This window comes from Schistocerca nitens, chromosome 6, assembly GCF_023898315.1.
Source record: "Schistocerca nitens isolate TAMUIC-IGC-003100 chromosome 6, iqSchNite1.1, whole genome shotgun sequence".
Lineage (NCBI taxonomy): Eukaryota > Metazoa > Arthropoda > Insecta > Orthoptera > Acrididae > Schistocerca > Schistocerca nitens.
In genome coordinates, this window is record NC_064619.1 from 176287708 (window position 1) to 176310210 (window position 22503).

Consider the following 22503-nt stretch of genomic DNA (forward strand, 5'->3'; position numbering starts at 1 on the left):
TGTACGTCCCATGTGTAGATGAGTGTACAAGTTCTCAGTGTGAAACTTTTGAGCAACATTGGTCTCCATCTTTATCTGATATGATGCCTATAGAACATTTTTGTTCATCATATTCCCCCAGCAATGATTATTATTTCTTTTGTGAACACTCCGGCAAGCCATGTAGGGCGTGATTTCCCATGAACATACCACGGACCACCTTGTTTCCACACCGTAGTGTTAGAAGGCTACTACTGCCACTCATCAGGGCTTCACACCACACTGAATTCTCGAAGTCAGAGTCAATCTACAGTCCAAAATCCTAGGATTGTCATATCATCATACATCACCAATTCAATTACATGTATCATAGCTGATACTTTAATTTTTGAAAATGTTACTGTACTAAGGGAAATTATTTATGTACCATTCACACATACTAAAATGATGATAATGATTTCCATAAAAAGTGATGATGATAATAATAATAATAATAATAATAATAATAATAAAGCAATACAAGTGATATTTTTTACTTCGGATGTAGTGCTGTTTATATAGTTGTCTGTGTTTAAGTAGCCCGCAACCAAAATCTTTAAACTAACTCGTACAATACTTATGAGATTATCAAGTATCAGACATATAACAAAATGTTTAATGTAAATGCCAGACTGGGGATCAATTTGGATATATGTAGCCTGCTGAGTGTTCCTCCAAATAAGCCATGTAATAGATATGTCTCATAGACTACTTTCTTCAATAAGTTGCTCTTACCTATTTCCTCTAACTAATAGTTTCCCATACTGCACTCTGTGGAACACTGGTGTTCTGTGGGTAGTGAATAAGTGTTCCACAATAACTATTAATAACATGACATTCCTTTCTTTGACAATTTTTATAGTTTTTTTTAAAACTTTATTATGATTTCTGTGTTGATTAAAACAAGGTTTCTGCAATTTTTAAAAAAACTTTAGCACTCTTTAAAATAAACAAGATGCTCCATCAAATTACCAGACTCACAAAACGTTTCGTCAGAAGAATAATCAGTAACAAAACTAATTTTTTAAATTACAATGCATTTCAGATGCTTTGTCCTATCATTAGTTAACATTTTTAGTGTTTAGTTCACAGCATTACTCCCAGGAAACTTTTGATGCTGATTTCCCCAGGACAGAGCAGAGCCTTTGAACGGAAATGTAATTTTTTTAAAAAAGAAATATGTTTTTGTGATTGGTTACATTGTGCATCATTATTCACAGTTTTATAGGAAGAATAATTTAGTAATTGTATCAAAAGAAAATTTAACTGTGAAAATTAATACAGTAAAAGTCAGAATTGCTGGTCAGCAGCACTTATCTTCATGAAGCAAAATGTGTAGTGCTGCCAAGAGACACATGCAGAGGCAAAAGCGAGACAATTCCTTGTTTTGGAACTAATACTTCCTTCCTCGAGGAAGAGAGACAGGCAGATTGAGGAAGGTTAAAAGGAAGGGCAGGTCACTCAGACCACAGGATGAGAGATACCACCAATGCTGAGGACAAAAGTAGACAAAGATGAAGTGGAGGTGTCAGGGAGAGCAGGTGCGACAAGGTGATAGCTTTGTAAGCATTGTGCTAATGTCGGAGATAAGGACAGAGTTGGAAGTAAAGACTGCTAGGTCAATTAGGGGGAAGAGAAATGAATGAGGAGAAAGAAAAATGAAAAGAGCAAATTCAGTAACAAAGTTCAAGTCATCAGTCACAGAATAGAGGCTTTCACAGCAGGTATCTGTATTATTGTTGGTATTTGTTTCAGCAGCATTAGAAGAGTGGGTAAGGGCTTGGAAATCCTACAGCCGTTTATAGGAAAAACTGACATTTCTGTTACAGATTCTGGTCATTTTTCTGAAAACTTAAAATCATTCACGTTGAGGTCAAGTGATGTTAAGGTCAGTTTTGATGTTGTATCACTATTTACTATTGCTCCTCTAAATGAGGTAATATCACAGTTGGAAAACATTTTCACTGAGGATATGGCAGTTATCTTAAACACTGTCCCATATCAACTTACTTTCAACGGGACAACAAATTCTATGAGCAAACTGATGGTGGTCTATGGTGAAAACACCAAACACAGTTGTACCAATTTTTACGTGGAAAAATTTAAAGAAGCAGTCCTCATGTTGGTTTCGACACACAGATACTTTCGTTATCTGGCCTCATGGAGAAAAAAACCTCTCAGAATTTCTGAATAATATAAATTCTAATACAAAGTTCCAATACCACAGAAGGAAAGTTGCCACTCACCATATAGCGGAGATGTTGAGTTGCGATAGGCACAACAAAATGATTCACACAGTTGTAGCTCTCGGGCATAAAGGCCTTTGTCAGCAGTAGACACACACACACACACACACACACACACACACACACACACAAAACTTGCACACATGTCTGCAGTCTCAGAGAACTGAAACCACACTGAGAGCAGCAGCACCAGTGCATGATGGAAGTGGCGACTGGGTGGGGCAGAGGAGGAGGCTGGGGCGGGTAAGGGGACGGGGAGAGATAGTACAGTAGAAGTCGCAGACAGTGAAGTTTTGCAGTTTACACGGAGGGCAGGAGAGAAGGAGTGGAGTGGGGTAAGTAGTGGAAAGGAGAGAAATAAAAAGAAATTAAAAGACTGGGTGTGGCGGTGAAATGGCGGATGCGTAGAGCTGGAATGGGAACAGGGAGGAGGCTGGATGGGTGAGGACAGTGACTAACGAAGGTTGAGGCCAGGAGGGTTACAGGAACGTAGGATGTATTGCAGGGAAGGTTCCTCCGCATTGCTGGTGTTGGTGGGAAGGATCCATATGGCACAGGCGGTGAAGCAGTCATTGAGATGAGGGATATCATGTTTGGCAGCGTGTTCAGCAACAGGGTGGTCCACTTGTTTTTTGGCCACAGATTGTCAGTGGCCATTCATATGGACAGACAGCTTGCTGGTTGTCATGCCTACATAGAATGCAGCATAGTGGTTGCAGCTTAGCTTGTAAATCACGACTGCTTTCACAGATAGCCCTGCCTTTGATTGGGTAGGTGATGTTAGTGACCAGACTGGAGTAGGTGGTGGTAGGAGGATGTATGGGACAGTTCTTGCATCTAGGTCTATTACAGGGGTAAGAGCCATGAGGTAAGGGATTGGGAGCAGGGGTTGTGTAAGGATAGACGAGTATATTGTGTAGGTTCGGTGGGCGGTGGAATACCACGGTAGGAGGGGTGGGAAGGACAGTGGGCAGGACATTTCTCATTTCAGGGCACGACGAGAAGTAATCGAAACCCTGGCGGAGAATGTAATTCTACTTACCCCTACTACTCCCTGCACTCCCACCTTCTACATGCTTCCTAAAATCCATAAACCCAACCACCCAGGACGCCCCATTGTGGCCGGTTTCTGTGCCCCCACTGAGAGAATCTCTGCTCTCGTTGACCAACACCTTCAACCTATTACCCAGAACCTATCCTACAATATAAAAGATACCAATCATTTCCTCGACCGACTCTCCACAGTTCCTATCCCTTTACCACACGGTGCCCTGCTTGTCACTATTGATGCCACCTCCCTGTACACTAACATTCGTAATGCCCATGGCCTTACTGCTATCGAACACTACCTTTCCAGATGCCCTATGGATTCCAAATCAACAACCTCCTTCCTAGTCTCCATGACCATTATATATCCTCACCCACAATTACTTCTCCTTTGAAGGTATTACCTACAAACAAATCTGTGATACGGCTATGGGCACCCGCATGGCACCATCCTATGCTAACCTATTCATGGGCAACCTAGAGGAATCCTTCCTAAAATCCCAGAACCCTAAACACCTCACCTGGTTCTGATTCACTGTTGACATCTTTGCTATCTAGATTGAAGGTGAGGTCACCTTGTTCACATTCCTCCAGAACCTCAACAACTTATCCCCCCTTTGCTTCACCTAGTCATACTCAACCCAACAAGCCACCTTCCTAGATGTTGACCTCCACCCCAGAGATGGCTACATCAGTACCTCCATCCATATCAAACCTACTAACCACCAGCAATATCTCCATTCCATACAGAGAAGTCTCTACCGTACTGCCTAGCCATCCATCGTCATCGCATCTGCAGTGACGAGCAGTGCTTCTCTAAATATACCGAGGGTCTCACTGAGCTTTCACTGACCGTAATTATCCCCCCACCCTTGTACAAAAACAAATCTCCCATGCCTTATCTTTCCAGTCTCCCACCACCTCCCAAAGTCCCACAGTCCGGCCACAGAAGAGCATTCCTCTCGTAACTCAGTACCATCCAGGACTGGAGCAACTTAATTACATTCTCTGGCAGGGGTTCGATTACCTCTCGTCATGCCCTGAAATGAGAAATGTCCTGCCCACTATCCTTCCAACCCCTCCTACCGTGGTATTCCGCTGTCCACCGAACCTACACAATATACTTGTCCATCCTTACACAATCCTGCTCCCAATCCCTTACCTCATGGCGCATACCCCTGTAATATACCTCGATGCAAGACCTGTCCCATACATCCTCCTACCACCACCTACTGCAGTCCGGTCACTAACATCACCTATCCCATCAAAGGCAGGGCTACCTGTGAAACCAGTCATGTGATTTACAAGCCTAGCTGCAACCACTGTGCTGCATTCTATGTAGGCATGACAACCAACAAGCTGTTGCCCAACACGCTGCCAAACATGATATCCCTCATCTCAATCACTGCTTCACAGCCTGTGCCATATGGATCCTTCCCACCAACACCAGCTTTTCTGAATTGCGCAGGTGGGAACTTTCCCTGCAATACATCCTACATTCCCGTAATCCTCCTGGCCTCAATCTTCTTTAGCCACTGTCCTCACCCATCCAGTCACCTCCCTGTTCCCCTTCCAGCGCTACATAGCCGTCATTTCACCACCACACCCAGTCTTGTAATTTCATTTCACCACCATATCCAGTCTTTTAATTTCTTTTTATTTCCCTCCTTTCCACTACTTCCTCCCTCCCACTTCTGCACCTTCTCTCCTGCCTTCCACCTAAACTGCAACACTTCGCTGTCCACCACTCCCACCATAATATCCCTCCCCCTCCCCCTCCCCGCCCCCGACTTCTCCTTACCCCCACCCAGTCGCCACTTCCATCATGCACTGGTGCTGCTGCTCACAGTGTGGTTTCAGTTCTCTGAGACTGCAGACGTGTGTGCAAGTTGCGTTTTGCGTGTGCCTGTGCCTGTGCCTGTCTACTGCTGACAGAGGCCTTTATGGCCGAGAGCTACAACTGTGTGAATCTTTTTGTTGTGCCTATCGCAACTCAGCATCTCCGTTATATGGTGAGTTGCAACTTTCCTTACCTGGTACTAATACAAAGTTCACTAGAGAAAAAGATAAATAAGGTAAAATTTCATATCTGGATGGACAGCTACTTACAAAACCTGACCCAAAGGTTAGAGCATAATGTCAGGAAGCCTATTAACATGGATAGATACCTTCAAAGAAATTCCAATCACCATCTCAAGCTGAAAAGCAGAGCTATTAAATCACTGGTGGATCAGCCTAAAAGACACTGTGAACCACAGTATTTCCAGGATAAGCATGACTATTTAAGAATTGCTCTCAGAAGAAATGGCTACTCTGACAAAGAGATAAATTGGGTAATTCACTCCAAAAGGTCTTGGGCTTCAAATGAAAAAGAACCAACTAAAGAAAAAAATTTCCCTTCCATCTGTAAAAACTGTCACAGATCATATCAGCAAAGTACTGATAGGCTGTTTAATCCAAGGACCCACATCTGCTGCTTGCCACAGCAGGAATATACAAAATCCCTTGCACTTGCGGCCGAGTGTACATAGGAACTACAAAAAGAAGCATTAACACACAGCTCGTGGAAGAAAAAAGCAACTGTAACCAAGGCAAGACAGATATATTAGCAGTAGCAAATCATGCTTGGGACTGGGGAACCACCAAGTTTGTTTCTCTGACACTGCAGTTTTAGCAACATCTAATCATTACTGCACTAGGATACACAGAGAGACCACAGAAATTCAGAAGGGCAAAAACAACTTTAACAGAAAAGAAGAAGGCTAGGCTTGAAATTAGACAAGGTGTAGGTCTTAGTGTTAAATAAACCATACAGTGCCAACTCTTCCCCATTATAAGCTCGATGACGTAAGTTGGCATATCTCCTTGATCTTACACAGCAGCCTAATGTCACAAACTGACTGTTGCATGGATACAAAGAAACTGTTCAGCTTGTTGAGCTTGTTTGATAATGTATGTGCTTTCTGAGTTGTTAAAGCCTCTGATGATGTCTCCAGCATTGGAAGAAAAAATGTTTGGCAAAGATAACACCCTGGACCACAGCCTAATGCTGATAAAACAAATATCAGGAATAAAGTTTTAATAAATTGTTCTCAGAATTGTAATTTCTTTTGTGGTCACTAATAGTTATATCAGGAATCTCTTGCAATTTGTCATGTGGACTGATCTAGCAAATCACTTAGAAGTTTCAGACGCAGTAATGTTTGCAGATGATAACTAGTAGTCTTTTTATCAACCCACTAAACACAAGCAAAGCCATTGCTATGCTCCAACTGACTGTGCTTCAAACATGTCATGTGGCACATACCATAAATGCTTTCTGAATGTTTTTTGGTCACTATATGACAGCGTGGAAGAATTTCTCGAATATAAGATGACAGAGTTTTTATTTGTTTATCTAATGAGTGACATACTTGTGAGCATTTTTAAAATTATCTGAGCACAGGTGTATATTGTAACATAAAAATCATATGACTGGAAGAAAAGTGACACTAGTGCCTATACAAAACCAAACTTTAATGAAAGCACACTGAAACAGACCCTTAATTATCATGGCATAAATAAATCAACATGCTGAAAATTTCACATGCAAGAATAGGGAAAAGGGAGGGGGAGAGGGGGGAAAATAATAATATCAAATAAAAAGTACTCAGAAGTGGTTTCTACTAAATGTTGGTTATGTGACTATTTCTAAAATTAAGAGCAAATAGTAAAGGAAAGGACATAGTGCAGAAGCAACATATATAAGACAAGTCACTTAAGACATAACACCTCCCATTCTGTGAACTGTTCAAGATTCTGAAACAATGTTTGTGGCAAACGATAGTAGGCAGAGGGGCAGGAAATTTTGTTGCATGGCTAATTCTCTGAACTCAAGGTAAAACCACATTACTGAAACAAGTTTTTTTTTAATAGAACAATATAGTTTTTAAAAAGTGGTAGCCTCTTAAATGGTCTAGTATGATGATATAACACTTTCTAATGTTGGTGTTGAAACTATTCACAAACACATCTGAGAAATTTATAACAAGTGAAAGGCAATGCACCTGAAATTGACTATTGTGGTGTACAAACTGCTAAGTAAGGTTCTTCTGGCAGGTTCCAACATTTTATCACGCCTTTTGAAAGCTTACTTGCCTGCACTGCAGAACTAGCTAGAAATGTGTTGTCTATCAACAGCTCATTTCTGTTTCAATATTTCCTGTGAGCAAACGTGTACATCAATGAGAAGAATTTAGACATGTTACTTGTATATGGTGAATGCCCAAGAAATGCTGTCAGAACAGTATGGCACTATTGGAATGTTTATCCTGATTGCTGACAGTATCTGACACATCAGGCATTTACGTGAGTTATTAGGACACCAGTGATAACACACAGCTCAAATGTCAAACAGATGATGACGAAGAAGACTGTAACTGACAGAGCACATGAAGAAGCTGTTCTGGTCATGCTGCTTATCAGCTCTCAACACTGGCATGAGATTTATCATGAAGGAGTGTGGGATCATTCAGACAAGTAACCTTCATGTCTTGCATCAACATACATCCTGCCTCTTTTATCTATCATTATATCAGGCACTGTAAGCAAATGATGAATCTCATTGGTTTGCTCAGCAACATCTGGGAAATAATGCTATGTTTTTGAAATATGCTGTTTGCTAATGAAGTGATATTTACTAATCAGAGTAATGTAAATTTGTGAAACTTTCATTAAACTGTAGCAGAAAATCAGCACTGGCTTTGTCAAGCATAGTATCAATGTTCATAGAGCATAAACATATGGTGCAGTAATGTAGGAAATTTCATCATGGGGACTTATTTAATTCCTGGTGCATTAAGTGGTCATACATATGCATACTTTCTTACAAACATTCTACCCATTGTTCTTCAAGACATACCACTGGAAAAGTAACAGTTTATGTGGTCCCAACATGACAGCTGTCCAGCTCACTCTCTCCATACAACAACATGGATATTAAATGAAAAATTTCCTGACCATTGGATAATATGGAATACTGCTGTAAACTGGCCTGCCTGGTCACCCAATTCGACACCTTTCAACTTTGCTCTTTGGGGAGCACACAAATACATGGTCTACAATGAAACCCCAACCATGTCAAACAATACGTGCCAACAAATCATTGCAACATTCAATGATATCCCATATATTCATCTATACCTCCCATGGCAACTGCAAATCTGCCTTGATGTTGATGAGATCTGCAATGGATCTAAGGAGTTAATACCACCAACTAGTAGTGGCACCAGAGACCAGGGATAATACAGCATTCATAGATTCCACAGGGTATAATCAGTACTGCCATATGGCCTTCAACTTAAGCACCATCAACATTTCAAAGCCTGCTAGATGATGTATTGCAAGAACATAAAACTCGGGAATAATGACCTTTCTGGACAACATAATAGTTTTTTCTATTACCTTCAATGAGCATGCCTTAAGAATGCGAAATGTTATATGCAGGCTCAAAGATACTCGTCTCGCCCTGAGAATGGAGAGATGTCAGTTTGCTCTGCGGGAGGTATGCTATTTGGATCATATCATTTGCCAGAAAGGAATCAAATTCAACCTGCAGCTGCCAAAAGCTGTGTGCTATTTCCCAGCACCTGCTATGGTAACTAACTTCCACTCCTTTCTTGATCTGACAAATTATTATAGAAAATCTGTGACTGATTGTGCAAAAATCACAAGGCTGCTCTCTAAAATGTATAAAAAGAGTGCCAAGTTCCATTGGACTGTGGACTGTGAAGAAGCTTTTGCACAGCTATAAGCTACTAACACCTAGCCACATTCTCGCATATCCAGACTATGAAAAACACTTATCTTAACATACAAGTCCGGTAATTTTCCAATTATGTGTGGGCTCTCACAGGAAGTAGACAAAATAGAATACCTACTTGCATAAGCATACCATCAACTGATAAAGCCAAAAAGATATGCTCTACAACAGAGTAGGACAGTAATGGAGTAATTTTCTTTCACTGCCATCTCTACTGCAGGCACTTCCAAATAATTACTGTCTGTCTGGCCTTAATCTCACATATATCTGGCAAGTAGATTCATAAGCTCGACATTGTGTCTTAAGGAATTTAAGTGAAGGGGAGCATAGACCAGGAAAATCACTTGGTAATGTGGATTGTCTAAGCTGGAAAATATGTGCAGTGCAACATGTGAGAGAGAGTGAAGGACAAGCGAAGCACATACAGCACAAGGATGTACAATGTCAGCGATTTGCAGCCCATCCCCAGTTCAACTACACACAATGGAATCCTTTAATGGGAAACACTATGTGACCAGCAAATTGTCATCCCAGAGAATTTGCATGCAAGTTGCTAGGTCAAGTTTATAATAATACTTGCAGAAAACTGAGGGCAGATTATGACTTTTCACTCATAATGCTGAAGTGTACTGATGGAAAAACACAAAAAAGAAAGTTCAGCAATACATAAAACACTGCATGTCTTGGGCTCCATGTGCTAAACTCATGAGAAGTAACACCTTTACAGCAATTACAGGAAATAATTGGATCAGACAGCAATGGTTCCTGAAGGGCAACACATGTGACACTTTTGTCATAGTCCTGGATCCAAAAGTCACTTTTGAAATAACTGACGACTTTGCAGTCTTATGGGGTCAAAATATGACAAACTTGTCCATACTGACCGACATGTCATGATCATAACCAATTATCAACCATTAGCAAGGTACTCAGACATTACATAAACGCCAAACACAAAAATTGAGATGAACTCCTTGTGTACAAGATCACAGGTCTATGATAGGAAAATGGCCTCATCCTTCAAATTATGAAGTCTTCCACCAGAAAAAAGCCTTCTTCCTTACAGGTGTTCACCACAAGACTGAAGGCCATTTGGAGGCAAGTAAAGTGCACCAATATGAGGGTGCTGGAACACCAAGAGGGAGCAACATGAAAGAAAAGTTTATTGCCAAAATAGCATATTAGGGAATACGTTATGTTAAATAACTTAAACGCCACTAAGAGAGAAACTAAAAAGTTTATTACTAAGTACAAGGGTCCATTAAAAGCTGCTGGGATGTCATCTCCAGTCACCATAAAAATACAGTTTCCCACCAGAATTACAATTTTTCATGTGGACTGAATATGAACCTTTGCATTAGATGATGTTAACATGCACCAGCAGGCCCACAACCAGAGGGGAGGGTGACATCTCAAACAAGATTGAACAATGGCATGAGGAATTGAGAAATAAAGGAGAAGCACTGAAAAATCACCATTCTGCCAGAACCACCCACTACAGTTTTCAGCTGTGCCATGCTAAGATGCAAAATAGCTGTAGTAGCAGAGTGATGAACATATAATAAAGAAGGCTTGTATGCAACTTGTTTCAAACTAGACTAGAGTTCCTACAGAATGCTAAGTTTCTCTTAACTTACGTATGTGCATGACAGAAACTGTGCACTTTGGTAGCAGGTGCTCCATCAGACACTAGTTGTTAGAAGACACGCAAGGGGCATTGGTGCAGCACATTTTCACTGAACAGTGTGTCACCCTGTGATACATGACAAATGCAGTGGCACTGTTAGCCCTTGCTGTAAGGCAGCTTTACTGTTGCTAAGTCAACATCCAATTCCAAACAGCATGCAAAGCTGGCAAAAACCACACCAAATGAGTTGTTCTCATAGCAGAGCCCAAGGACAAGATTGTTGTTTTTTATATTATAATGTTAGACAGAAAGGATTCAGTTCTCATGAAGGGTTATGTCTTCACTTTATGACTGTCAAGATTTAAAAAAATATGTTCTACATAGGGAGGAAGGCTGAGGTGACCTTAAAACAGACACAGAAAAAGGGGGGGCATGGAGGAGGGGAGGGTAGCAGCAGAGGAGGGAATCTATGTAAACACTTCTCTGTTCACCGTACGTGCCCTCAGCAACTCCACTATATGATGAGTGGCAACTTTCATAATATTGCTGCATCCCAGTGAGGATCAAGACAGATGAGGTAATAACATCTGTTTTGTGCTGTAACCAATGGCAACCTGGCACTATTTGTCAGATGGCATTAGAAGGAAGTGGAATAATACTTAACAGAACCCAATGTGACTTGCAAAGCTTTCCGCTTACAACCCACTATTACTGGAAGTACCAAGATGAATGTACTCCTGCCTGAAGAGTCCTTCATACAGTTGCCTGCCTAAACTACTTAAGACACCACTACTGATTACAGCCTGCTACCCTCACTTATTCAGATAGCCACTGCTCACCATGGCCAGATCAGCATGGCACACCTAATGCAACATAACAAAACAGTTTCACAAAATCAACCGACAACACATGCTTGTGGCAGGGACTTTTCCTCTGCTTTGCTCCTTGTAATCCTCATTGCTTTAGCACAAATGTAGCAGACAAGTTGCGGTAGAATGTGAATAATTTAAGAGTAAAGGAAACCATTCACTGAAAAGCAGAAGTGTTGAGTCATCAACAAGCACACACAAAGAGGACAAAAACTTGATAGCTTTCAGAATCAATAATTTCTTGACAGCAGTACAAATATACACAGAAGAAATGCACAACCCCACCCAAGGCCCAACCCCCACTCCCCCAAACTCACTCTCTCTCTCTCTCTCTCTCTCTCTCTCTCTCTCTCACACACACACACACACACACACACACACACACACACACACGTACATCTCTCCACCTCCATAGTACCCACTGGACGTACAAGCCTGCAGCCGGCACAGAGTAGCACACAGGTGTGTGTGTGTGTGTGTGTGTGTGTGTGTGTGTGTGTGTGTGTGTGTGGGCGTGCACGTGTATTTTATTCAGTGAGTGGTCTCAATGCATTTAGCAATTATTGGTTGGTTGGTTTGGGGAAGGAGACCAGACAGCGTGGTCATCGGTCTTAGCAATTATTTACTGCTACTGGCTTAAGACCTTCACCCCAGTGACACCTACTCTAGCATCCTAATAAAGACACTGCCACTGACACACCAACTACATAACATGCTCCAGCTGCAACAACAACCCATAGTGGAAACAAATCTCTGGTGTTATGGACATAGTGAGCAGTGGCTCTACGATGGCCTCTTCACAAAATACTAGAAAAGCATTGCTGACAACTGAAAATGTAATCTCTCATAGACTTTATATATCTATGTCTGTTCCTTTTTTGTTCTTCTTTTTATTTTGTTTTGTGATTTTTTCTTACCATTCCTTCTACAGTAATATGAAATGCTACCCAAAAGTTCCCTGAATGTATGAGTAGCTGATGAAGTCTAGTTAGTACAATGAAACGCACCCAGAGGGTATCTCATATATCCTTTGAGAGTTAGTGGCTCAAGTGTCTGTGATCTAGGTGGTCCTGCTGCATGTCTTGTGAAACTGATGATGATGGCTGTCTGGGAACAATCTGTGTGCATTAACTTTTGTTTCAGACTCAGAAAAGCTGCTATACAAACACATGACATGTTGAAGCAAGCATTTTGGGAAGACACCTTACACCACTGCAAAACTTACAAATGTTTTAAATGTTTTCAAGATGGCAGAACATAGTTTCACAGTGATCCCCATTTAGGACAGCTGTCAACTGGTGTTACTTCTGAAAATGTCACTGCCTTTCAGAATATGCCAGAAGATCGGAGGCAAATCATGGAAGATGCATGCAATAACACAGGGCTGTCTTAGGCTGTGTCAGAGGATTCTGTCCAATGAAAGTGGTGCATAGGCGATTGGTTCCTCCCCATGACAATGTGAGGTCACACACTGCATTGATCACCTAGGAGTTTCTGATTAAAAAAAGACAGTTCCTCAACTGCGATCTTCACCCAACCTGGCAACAAGTGTGAAATTTTTAATCCCCAGTATGAAGCTCCAGTTAAAAAGTTGAATGTTCCACCCAGTTGAGGAGGTTCAAACAGAATTGCAAGTGATACTAAACAGCCTCACGAAAAACACATTCCAAGGAGCTTTGCGTTCATGGAAAAACTGCTGCAAGTTGTGTATACACCGCCTCAGGGGGACTACTTTGCAGGCGATGGTGCTAAATAAGGACCAGGTAAAGAGTAATTTTATTTACTGGTATATTCTGGTAACTTTTGGGCAGCACCTCATAAACAACTACTTCCCCCTCATAGACACTAATAAACTACGATAACTGAAAATTTTACAGTATCTGGGAGTACTGGATCCAATAACATTCTCCATGATTATTGTTACTCCACAATACTTTTTGCACTCTCTAGACCAGGCCATTAGTGGCCACTCATACAGGAGGGGCCGATTCGTGGCCATAAAGTACAGCCATTGATCTGCACAAGAGAGAAGGATAGTGGCCCTTCCAGATAGGGTAGCATCTGTTTGAAGTACTAAGCCCTTAGCTCACCTAGATTTCTAGGGTTTGGTCACCGTTAAGACTTGCCACACATGTGGGCTATGTTCACAAACTGCCATAATAAATGTACTGAAGTTGTCTTTATCATTAGTTATTTACTGGAATCAATCTTTCAATCTTTGGACCTCAAACTCCAATCAGCTTAGCTGCAACTGCAGACAGAATCACCACAGGTACTGCAATCATTACTACCACTCACAGCCTTTCAGTGTTTGCCTTTGTTCAGGAACCACCGAAGTACAGATTATGTATCAACTACACAATACGTTGTTACCATTCCATTCTGAGAACCCTCTGCAGTTCCACTTCACCTCCATTACAGGTGGTGATAGGCACCAAATCATTGTGAATAAAATGTTTAGTTAATTGTCTTATGTACAAGATTTAATCAAACTTTTGAATAATATCTATAATCACACCTGTCCAACAACACGTGTTTTGCTTTCAAGAAGCATTCAGGCATATCATTGCAAAACTAGGTCAGATAATTTTTGTAGAAACTCAGAATTTAATGCAGTAATTCTTTTTTCCTGTGCACAGGGCAATTTTTCACTATGGAGAATGAACAAGCAATGTGTCTACTTCAGCAGTGACAACAGCCACAGGTCTGTTTTAAACAGTAAACAATAAAATGAAAATTCAGCTGTTTCCATAGAAACTGTGAAATATGAGGATGTATATATATTTGGAATAGTTTTCCTAAATCCCTGTGATATGCTACAGTCTGATCCATGAACAATGGCAGTTTGTACGAGTCAAGACAAATTCCGGGGACAGCACTGCTGTCATTTCCAAGCAAAAGTTGCAGCACGCGCTTACATGTGGTTTACGCTTGATGAAAGTGTGCACACCACAAATTATGTCTCTTTCTTGCTTGTGTAGAGCTTTTGATTGACCAACACCATCAGCTGAGGCAACTCACAATGAATGGAATAAAAATTCACTAAATAACTCACTACAATTGAGTACAACACCTGCATGGCAAACAACATTCAGAACACTACTGAATGCTCACTGCTGACAGGGAAGGCATGATGTACACGCACAGAACAAGTCTAAACTCGACTGCCATCATTTGTGACTCCAACAATACACATTAGCATACAATTCCATTTACAGACATCTTAGCTGATCCTGTATCGAAGTTCTATAAAGTATGGGCAAAAGAAAATGTATTTCATTTTACTAGTATAGACCTACAGTATCTTCTTGCCATATATGATTTTAACATGTGTAGCAGATAGTTTTGCAAAAAGTTTCAGCTCCAACTTCAACAAGCATTGTATCATGTACTTGTCTTATCAAGAGGTATTGAGTTCTGAAATACATTGTTCCATTTAAAAAACTGTACTCAGTTCTATAACTTACCAAGATTCTGAACTTGCAGAATTTATTCTGGACACCTCCCTATTCTTAAAACTAAATTCCCACATTCTAAATCTTCCTGCCAAATGAGTCTGATTCTTTCTAGCCTGCATTTATTTTTACTCCATGTCTTAGAGAAGTTTATGATCTCTTAAAATTGTAAAGTGGCTTAGGACCTTCACATTCTGTATGGTTTCATTATTGTTTGATAAAATATAGTCACTCACTGTTCAGGACCTAGGTTATCCTTGCTAAGACCAGCTCCCCCAGTTTTTTTCTTTTTTTGCGGGAAGTATGTGTTCAGGACAAATATGTTCACTTCAAAGCCAATTCTAATAATGTACGACCACAGTCTATTTTGTTATCTCTTATGAAGTTTTCCACTGAAGAAATGTTCTTTTGTTTTTGCCCTCTTTGCAAAATAATTATGTTGTTTGCTTCACAAAACACAGTAATTGCAAATAACATTGAATTCAAGGCATGTTACACAACAATACTCAAGAGACCAATGAATTCCACATCAGAGAGAAAAATAAATACACTAAATCTTGTTAGAGACTGGGCCCAAAGCTGCTGAGTATTGTTTGAATGATTTCATACCATCTTCAGCTGTTATATTTATTTATATGTCATACTATTGTACAATTCCAGTCCTAGACTACTTTCAAGTATACAATGCTTCTATTTAGCAGAGATGCTGAGTCGCAGATAGGCACAACAAAAAGACTGTCACAAATAAGCTTTTGGCCAACAAGGCCTCTGTCAAAAATAGACACCACACACAGTCTCTGGCACCTGAAGTCATACAGATTGCAGCAGCAGCAGCAGCACCACCACCACCACCACCACCACCACCACCACCACCAGCAGTGCATGATGGGAGTCACAACTGGGTAGGAATAAGGAGGAGGCTGGGGTGGGGAGGGGAGGGATAGTATGGTACGAAAGGGGGACAGTGAAGTGCTGCTGGGGAGCATGCAGGGACAAGGTGGAAAGAGGGTAGGAGGTTAGACAGAGTGCAGGGGAGAGGTGAGGTTGGGGGTGGGGGTGGAACGAGTTAGCAGGAAATGAGAGGAGTAAAAAGACTGCTTGCATTCGTGGAATTAGGGCTGCATAGTGCTGGAATGGTTACAGGGCAGGGTCTGGATGGTGAGAGCAACAACTAACAAAGGTTGAGTTTCCACCTGCGCAGTTCAGAAAAGCTGGTATTGGTGGGAAGGATCCAGATTGCATAGGCTATGAAGCCGTCATTGAAATGAATTGCGCAGTGTGCTCAGCAATAAGGTGGTCCACTTGTTTCTTGGCCACAGTTTGTCGGTGGCCATTCATGCAGACAGACATCCTGTCGGTTGTCATGCCCACATAGAATGCAGCATAGTGGTTGCAGCTAGCTTGTAGATTACATGACTGGTTTCACAGGTAGCTCTGCCCTTGATGGGATAGGTGATGTTTGTGACCGGACTGGAGTAGGTGGTGGTGGGACGATGTATGGAACAGGTCTTGCATCTAGGTCTATTACAGGGAGATGAGCCGTGAGGTAAAGGGTTGAGAGCAGGGGTTGTGTAAGGATACACGAGTATATTGTGTAGGATCAGTGGGCAGCAGAATACCACAGTGGGAGGGGTGAGAAGGATAGTGGGCAGGAGATTGCTCATTTCAGGGCACGACAAGAGGTAGCTGAAACCCTGGTGGAGAATGTACTTCAGCTGCTCCAGTTCTGGGTGGTACTGAGTTATGAGGGGAATGCTCCTCTGTGCCCAGACGGTGAGACTTTTTGGAGATGGTAGGAGACTGGAAAGATAAGGTAGATTTGTTTTTGTACAAGGTTGGGAGGATAATTACAGTCTGAGAGGGCTTCAGTGAAACCATCAGTATATTTCGTGAGGGACGACTTGTCACTGCAGATGTGATAACCACAGGTGGCTTAGCTGTATTGAACAGACTTCTTGGTATGGAACGGGTGGCAGCTGTCAAAGTAGAGGTACTGCTGGTGGTAAATAGGTTCGATATGGACAGAGGTACTGACATAGCCATCTTTCAGGTGGAGGTCAACATCTAGGAAGGTGGCTTGTTGGGTTGAGTAGGACCAGGTGAAGCGAATGTTGGAGAAGCTGCTGAGGATGGGATGAGAAGTTCCGCCTTATGCAAGACACCTTTTTTGTTTTGTTTCACCCATACATGTTTCAGCACTTTTGTGCTATCGTCAGTGGGTTCAATTTTTATTTTTAACTGTAAAATTGTTGTTACATATTAACATTTGTGTTGTTTACAACATTATGTAAAGGTTCCATTTATAGCTTAATTGGAGAAAAGTGGATGCAAGCACTAGTTAACATACCTTACATGATGTTAATGTCCATTTATTTTGGTAGCTATTCTGCTACACAATATACAACTTGTCATCTGCAAACAGCAAAACGTAATTTATTCTCTCTTTGTCATGCATTTATGAACGGAAATGAGTCTGTATCACATTTTTTGTGTGAAACTTACAGTTTTGAAGTTGTGGTGCGTTCTCCTGTGTTGTTGGCGAAGTAAACAGGCTTACTTCTTAACCTATGGTCACTTGGCACTGCAGTTTTTTCAATTTCTGAAAACATAGGTGGAGTTTTTGCTGCCATTACGTGTTGTTGTGGCAGTGTGGTGTTCATTTGTTTCGTAGCGTGTTTTGCTGCGTGAGGCATGTTAGTTTTTAATAGTATTTGGCGTTAATGGTGTATGGTTTGTGTGGGTTTGCATGTGTGTGTTGAGTACTGGGGCAGATAGAGAGGTAGATAGATAGATAGTAGATAGATAGATAGATAGATAGATAGGGGAGAGAGAGAGAGAGAGATAGAGAGGGGAGGGGGGTAGGGAGAGATAGAAAAATTTTTATTTTTATTTATTGGTTTTTTTTCCATGAATAGTTTTGGGGTGGGTGTTACTTGTATAGTTCTTCTATTGTGGCAAAGAGGGTTTCGTTGCAAAGTGATGTGTATTCATTGAGTACTTTCTTTCCTGGGGCTATTGATTTTTGGGTGTGATAGTTTTCTTCTGTAGTTAATTTTTTATATAGGCTGCTACTAGTTTTTAGGGTGTGTAAGTCAGTTTCAATGTTTGTTGGGTGGTGATTGTGTGCTACAAGGTGGTCTGCAAATGTTGAGTGTGAGCTATTGCTTTTCAGTGCTCTGAGGTGTTCTGTATATCTCATTCTGAAATTCCTACATGTTTGGCCCACATTTACAGATTGACATCAGTTGCAAGTAAGTTGGTAAATACCGAACTGGCTGTGTTTGTCAGTTTTTGTAGTATTTCTTCCAAGTCTGCTTTGTATTGTGTTGTTGGTTCTGTATGTGATGTTTAGTCCTTGTTTCTTTAGTATATTACCCACCCTGTGTGTGACTTTGTTGTTGTAAGTCATTATGTGCCATTTGTTGCTTACTGTCTGCTGATTTGTTGTGTTGTGTTGTGCTTATTTGTGTGTGTGTTCATGGTCATGTGTTGTTTGTTTTTGTATCTTGTGGTTTATTTTGTCTACTCTCTTTGCATCATATCCATTCTCCTGTGCAATTTGTTTTATTGTGGTCAGTTCTTCTGAGTAATCATGTTTGTTCATGGGTATTTTTGTTCAGCCTGTGAAGTAAATACCTGAAACTGGCCTCTTTGTGAGTTATGGGTTGATTGGATTGGTTATGAATAATGGTGCTGGTAATTGTGGGTTTTCTGTACATTGTGAATTCATGTTTGTTGTTTCTCTTGTGTATGGTGAGATCTAAGAAATTAAGTTTTTCATCTGTTTGTGTTTCAATGGTGAATTGTATTTGTGGGTGAACGGAGTTTATGTTGTCATGAAGTTCTTTTATGCGAGCCTGTGGTTCATCTATTAAGCATGTCATCTACATATCTGTATCAATATATTATTATGTACTGTTTTGGTATTAGTATTTTGTCAAAGATTTGTTTTTCTATCTGATTGACGAAAATGTCAGCTAGGAGGACACTGATTTGGGATCCCATGGGTAGTCCATTTTGTTGAGAGTAAAATCTTTTGTTGAATGTGAAGTAGTTTTGCTCTGTGATGAGCCTGAGTATGGCCGATTTTCTTGTATGTTTGTTGTGGGTATGTTTCGTTGTAGTTCGAGGTTTCTTTCTATGATGTTGATGGTTTCTTCTGTTGAGATGTGTGTGTACATTGAAATTTGCTTTGGTGAAGTTTATCAATGGACGTATAGGCATTCAGGGTTTGTTAACTTTAGGCAATGATTTTAGGGTGGGGGGCCTTGGGATTTGGAATTTTTCTGTATCATTCTTTTAATCTGTGTTTCTGTGAAAATTGTTTCTATGTTTTTCAGGGTTTTCTGTAACTTACTTTGGTATCAGTTTGTTGGGTCACTTATTAATTCTGTGATGTTGTTGCTTTGGATGAATTCTAATGTTTTGTGAATGTATTACTGTTTGTTTATGACTACTATTGAATTACCTTTGTCAGATTTTGTGATGATGGCATTTTCTTGTGTTAATTTGCTCTGAAGTTTTCTGTAGGTTTCTTCTTCAGCAACCCTAGTGTTTTCTTTTATGGTGGCTTTGTTCTCTTTAATTATGTTTCTTATTTCCTCAGCAACCAGTTCTCTTGTTCATTTTGCATTGAATTCAGGTGTGTGTAGTTTTTCTTGTTGCTTTATGATGTGTTCGGTTCCTGTTAATTTTCTACTGTCCTGTGTGACACCAGTGTGTTTATGTTATGTTTGGGACCCTTTTCAAGTAGGCTGTTTTCTTGCTCAGATAATTTTATGTCTGTTAGATTAATCGCTCTTTTGTGAAAGATGTGTTTGTTGTATTGGTGGTGGGATTGGTAGGTGTTTGTGTGGTTTATCATTCTGGTGAGTTTCTTTTGTTGGACTGTATGTTTTTTGCCTATTATGGTATATGTTCTGACCCTGTACATTAGTTCATCAAAAAATGGTGGCTATGTTATGTGATTTGCTAATTCTATATGCAATCTGTATAGTTCAATATTCAGAGTCCGTTTTTTGGCATACAATGTGGGCCAAACATGTAGGAATTTCAGAACCATATACAGAACACCTCGGAGCACTGAAAAGCAATAACTCACACTCAACATTTGCAGACCATCTGACAGCACACAATCACCACCCAACAAACATTGAAACTGACTTACACATCCTAAAAACTAGTAGCAGCCTATATCACAAATTAACTATAGAAGAAAACTATCATATCCAAAAATCAATAGCCCAAGGAAAGAAAGTACTCAATGAATACACATCACTCTGCAACAAAACCCTCTTTGCCACAATAGAAGAACTATACAAGTAACACCCACACCAAAACTATTCATGGGAAAAAAAAAACAAATAAATAAAAATAAAAATCTTTCTACCTCTTCCTCCCTCCCTCCCTCCCTCCATCCCTCCCTCCCTCCCTCCCTCTCTGTCACTCCATCTCTTTATCTACCTCTCTCTCTGCCCCAGTACTCGACACACACATGCAAACCCACACAAACCATACACCACTGACCAAATACAATTCAAAACTTGCGTGCCTCATCTAGCAAAACAAACTACAAAACAAATAAACACCACACAGCCACAACAACATGTAATGGCAGCGAAAACTCTGCCTGTTTTGAGAAATTGAAAAAAGTGCAGTGCCAAGTGACCATAGGTTAAGAAGTAAGCCTATTTACTTCGCCAACAACACAGGAGAACGCACCACAACTTCAAAACTGTAAGTTACACACAAAAAACATGATACAGACTCCTTTCTGTTCGTAAATGCATAACAAAGAGAAAATAAATTACATTTTTGCTGTTTGCAGATGACAAGTTGTATATTGTGTAGCAGAATAACTACCAAAATAAATGGACACTAACACCATGTAAGGTATGTTAACTAATGTTAGATTCACTTTTCTCCAATTAAGCTATAAATGGAACTTTTACATAATGTTGTAAACAACACAAATGTTAATATGTAACAACAATTTTACAGTTAAAAATAAAAATTGAACCAACTGAAGATAGCACAAAAGTGCTGAAACATGTATGGGTGAAACAAAACAAAAAAAGTGTCTTGCATAAGGCGGAACTTCTCATCTCATTTTCGTAGCAAGAACAGACACAACAAGAAGAACTGCACCACAAGATGAAGCTGTGGCGGTTCTGGAGGAAAGTGGATAGGGTGTCCTCACCCTCGATCCAGATTGCAAAGATGTCATCTATGAATCTGAACCAGGTGAGGGGTTTAGAAATGTGGATGTTTAGGTAGGATTCCCATGAATAGGTTGGCATAGGATGGTGCCATGTGGATGCTCATAGCCATACCCCAAATTTGTTTGTAGGTAATGCCTTCAAAGGAGAGGTAATTGTGGGTGAGGATATAGTTGCTCATGGTGACTAGGAAGGAGGTTGTTGGTTTGGAATCCATCGGGTGTTGGGAAAGATAGTGTTCAGTAGCAGTAAGGCCACAGGTCTTTCGGATGTTAGTGTGAAGGGAGCTGGCATCAATAATGATGAGCAGGGCACTGTTTGGTAAAGGGACAGGAATTGTGGAGAGTCAGTGGAGGAAATGATTGGTATCTTTTATATATGAGGGTAGGTTCCGGGTAATAGGTTGAAGATGTTGGTTTGCGAGAGCAGAGATTCTCTGGGTGGGGGTATAGTAACCGGCCACAATGGGGTGTCCTGGATGGTTGGGTTTATGGACTTCATGAAACATGTAGAAGGCAGGAGTGTGGGGAGCAGTAGAGATGGGTAGAGAGATGTTCTCCACGGAGAGGTTCTGGGATGTGCCTAAAGATTTGAGAAGCGACTGGAGAGTCTGCTGGATTTCTGGAATGGTGTCACTGTGGCTAGGTTTGTAGGTGTATGTATCTGACAGCTGGCAGAGTCCTTCTACAGAGTAATCCTGGTAGTTGAAAACAACAGTGGTGGAGCCGTTGTCTGCAGGTAGGATTATAAAGTTGGGATCGTTTTTATTTTTTATTTCAATGACTGCTTCCCAGCCTGTGCCGTATGGATCCTTCCCTCCAACACCAGCTTTACTGAATTGCGCACGTGGGAAATCTCCCTGCAATACGTCCTCCGTTCTCGTAACCCTCCCTGCCTCAACCTTCATTAGTCATTGCCCTCGCCTATCCAGCACCTTCCCTGTTCCCATTCCAGTACTACATAGGTGTCATTCCAACAACACACCCAGTCCTTTTACTTCTCTCCTCCTTTCTACCTCCACCCCCTTGCCACCCCACCCCCCACCCTCTCCTCTGCCCTCTGTCTAACCTCCCGACTGCACCTAGCTGCGCTGACCTCTCTGCACCTTGTCCCTGGGCACTCCCCTGCAGCACTCCACTGTCCCCCACCCCTGCCTTACTATCCCTCCCCCTCTCCACCCCAGCCTCCTCCTTATCCACACCCAGTTGCCACTCCCATCATGC

At 41.1% G+C, this 22503-nt stretch overlaps 1 protein-coding gene across 2 annotated transcripts in view; it reads right to left on the reverse strand.

Annotated features, from left to right (window-relative positions):
• The window catches only part of LOC126262433 (NBAS subunit of NRZ tethering complex-like), a 412445-nt gene that overhangs the window by 200579 nt on the left and 189363 nt on the right, over positions 1–22503 (reverse strand). The gene's annotated exons all lie outside the window — the stretch shown is intronic.